At 36.2% G+C, this 3,647-nt stretch overlaps 1 protein-coding gene across 1 annotated transcript in view; it reads right to left on the reverse strand.

The window, feature by feature from the left end:
• LOC107608924 (adenylate kinase isoenzyme 6 homolog) overlaps positions 1-2,374 on the reverse strand; it is a gene marked incomplete in the record, with an annotated part of 4,543 nt that extends 2,169 nt beyond the window's left edge. The window contains 1 exon segment of the mRNA XM_016310710.2: positions 1,931-2,374.

The raw sequence follows: 3,647 nt of genomic DNA on the forward strand, positions 1-3,647 counted from the left end.
AAAAAAAAGAAATTCAATTGGAGAACACTGTTTCAGCTCATGCCACATCGATTGTTACATTCTGAAGCGCTTCATTCAATTAAAACTACAACAGGGGGATACAAATATTTTAAGAACTAATATTAAATCACTAATCATCATGACATAAACAAGGGAAACACACATAATCATGCATGCTAAAATAGCAAAAGGCATAAAATTAAGGATTATAAAACAAAACCAGATGCAGAATCCATCACCAAAAAAATAAAAATAAAAAGTAAGAAAAAAATCACAAAAACCGAACAACTCAGCACAAATAAGAAAAACCAACAACACAGCAAGGGATCAAAGAGGAGTAGAGGACCTAACGGAAATGAAGCCACTGGATGTCACCACGGTAAGGAGGCGACGACGGCGACCGGAAGGAAAAGAGGCTGGAGAACTTCGCACTGCTAGGAGAGTGAGAAGGGATTTCCAAGGTTCTGAGAACCGGACCGGTCATCGAACCGTTCTAGTTACTGGTTCATTGGTTTATTGGTCCAACCGGTCTAACCGTGGTTCAACCGAAAAAATCATTTTAAAATAAAATAATAAATAAATTATAAATAAACATCCTAAAATATAACTCATCCTATTTTTTGTCTCATGACAACACTATCATTCAGACAACATAATCATTGAATACAATGCAAAGCTACTTATTCATTGAGATCTCACATTATACAAACAACTTTCACGACTTAAGTTCACATTTTCAGCAAACAATTGTAACCAATGTTATTTTTTCTTTTACGATGATATGTACAAAACTACAAATCACGTATAGTACAAAACTACAAACTAACTGGAAATAGATATGAGCTTAGATGCATGATTATGTAGTGTAGTGAGGTGAATTTTTGTCTCTGTTGTTAACATGAGATTATACAATGCTCCCCCTGTGAATTTGTCTCCAAGAAACATTATAATATTCATGAATTCACAAAATGTTTACTCTAGGGAACCAGAGAGCATACATACTGGACTAGGCAAGTAATGCTTAACTACATTGAATAAATTTGCATGGCCTTGAATGACTTTGACTAATAACACAGATACAAATATGCATTGAAATAACCCCAATCATAAACACCATTATCAAATTAAATAAAAAATCAACCAAAAATCACCTTGCAAATCAAAAACTCAATCTCTTGAACTCAATAATTACATCCGATATCCAACTAAATAATTGCATCACAGTTATCATAAACTGATTTCAAAGCCTAGAAGCAGAGTGAAATTAAAAACATGAAGCATATAATAAATCAAAAGATTACCAATAGCAAGTTTTTTAATAAGAACAGAAGTTAAGAACAATGAAAAATGAAAAAAGATTCAACAGTTTTCAACCCAATTTTAATAAAGCTCATCACAATGATTAACAACAAAAAGTACTGAAGGAACAGTGAATCAGTAACAGGCAGTGCAAATTTAAAATTTAAAAGTTATCAATTTAAAATTTATCATCAAATACAATCAGTGAGCAAAGCCAATCAACCAAGCACTAACTAAGTATTCTGTTCTGATTCAAGCAACAAATTCAGCCACAAATTCAAGTTACAGCAACAAATTTAACAAATCCAAGTAAAGTCCCAATTTACAGTAACATTTAGATTAGCAACAAGGCAAATTTGATTAGCAATTCAGCAACAATCAGTGAGCAAAGCCAATCAACAAAGCACTAACTAAGTATTCTGTTCTGATTCTGTGACTAGGCAGCAACAAATTCAGCCACAAATTCAAGTTACAGCAACAAATTTAACAAATACAAGTAAAGTCCCAATTTACAGTAACATTTAGATTAGCAACAAGGCAAATTTGATTAGCAATTCAGCAACATGCAAAAATACAGGGAGAAGGGAAATCTGAAAAAGAGAGAACAGGGAAGGATGGTGCAGGGACTCACCAACGGTCGACGGCGAGTCGGCGACCACCCCACGGAAGGCGACGAAGCAAGAGACAACCCCACGAGTTGCTTCTGCCGCCGGCAACGAGACAGACGAACCACGAGATGCCAGTGACTGAGACAAGACTCGAGTGAGACTGGGAGGCAGAATCGAGCAGAGACAACCACGGACGATGAGCAGCAACCAACACGCACAGCTCGAGCACTCACTGGCGGAGGGAGGCGCGAGCAGCCGAGCACAGAGGAGAACGGCAAGATGCGAGCACCCAACGTGGAGGATCCGGCGAGAGGCCCGAGAGCACGAAGACAGAAGTTCTTGAATGCGATGGACGGCGGCAGCAGTCTCTCACTCCGACAGACGGCGACAACTATTGGTGGAGGCTAGGGTTTGCTTTCTTTGGTGGAGGCTAGGGCAATTTGCTAAGGAAGGAGTTGGAGAAGGGGGAATGGGGGATAACGCGTGCTTTCTGCCTTTCAAGGAAGGAAACGACGTCGTTTTCTGTAAACCGGCCGAGTTCCGGTTCGGTCCGACCCGTCGGTAACCGGCCGGTTCAACGGTTCTTAAGCGGTTTTTAATTTTGCGGATTTACACATTGGACTGGACTGTTTTTTTTGTCGGTTCTCGATTGAACCGGTTGAACCGGTTCGACTGGCCGATCCGATCCGATTTTCAGAACATTGGGGATTTCATTTAAGAATTAGGGTTTATCCGTAAGTGTCTTTTTTCCAGATCCAAAACGACGTCGTTTTTCTCTCGGCCTGTTTCCGGTCAATCCGAGTTGCCGGTTCTGAATTGGTTTTCTCATTTTCTGATTCAACACCGGTCCACCGGTTTTACTTGCAAATCGAACCGGTTTTCAGAACGTACTTCAGCAGTTCAGTTTCCCTGTTTAAGAAAATGCCATTTATATCCTCAATGAAGTGACGAACTCAAAAAAATCCTATTCGGGTCCAAACTTCTTCAGATTTGGCTCAAATTAAGGTTTAATTGTTAGAAAATTATTTTAATTTTTTAATTTGTTTGTAGGTAATACATATATTAATTGTAAATTTGTAATCACAAATTCTGCTATTTCAAATTAAATAATTTATATAATAGTGATCTTATTTATTGTTATAAATACTAAATTGAATAAGTCATTATTACTTTTGATTTGGAACTAAATGAGAATAAAACTATATATTATTTTTTGTTCTTTAGATAATTATCTTTTGGATTTTAGATATATTATCTTTTGGACTTTAGATACTATTTTATTTGGACTTTAGGATTTAATGGGTGCCATGCTCAAATATAAATAGTGCCTTTAGGGTTTCGTTCCCTAATATACCAAAGCCGTCTTTGTTGTTCTTTCTCCATCAAAAGAGAGTTGCAATTCAGCCGCCTAAAAATACAAAAGGTTTTGGTTAAGGAAGATTGAAAGAACCACAAGATTCAAATCCTTCCATCAATTTCTGATCTTTATAAGTAAAAATACGCTTTCGCGTTATGTTATATTTTTTGTGATTCAATATGGATGATATGGGTTATTGAAATTAATTTATTCCAACAAGTAATATCAGAGCCATTCATTATTTAATTATAAAAAATATTCAATTTTTTTATTTTTCTATTATCGAATCAATATATATGTATGTTGTTTACGTTATAAATTGTTGCACTTATGTGAACTTGTTTGAGTTTGTGTGTATGTGTCAATGTATATATATAAATTGA

Source organism: Arachis ipaensis, chromosome B07, assembly GCF_000816755.2.
Source record: "Arachis ipaensis cultivar K30076 chromosome B07, Araip1.1, whole genome shotgun sequence".
Lineage (NCBI taxonomy): Eukaryota > Viridiplantae > Streptophyta > Magnoliopsida > Fabales > Fabaceae > Arachis > Arachis ipaensis.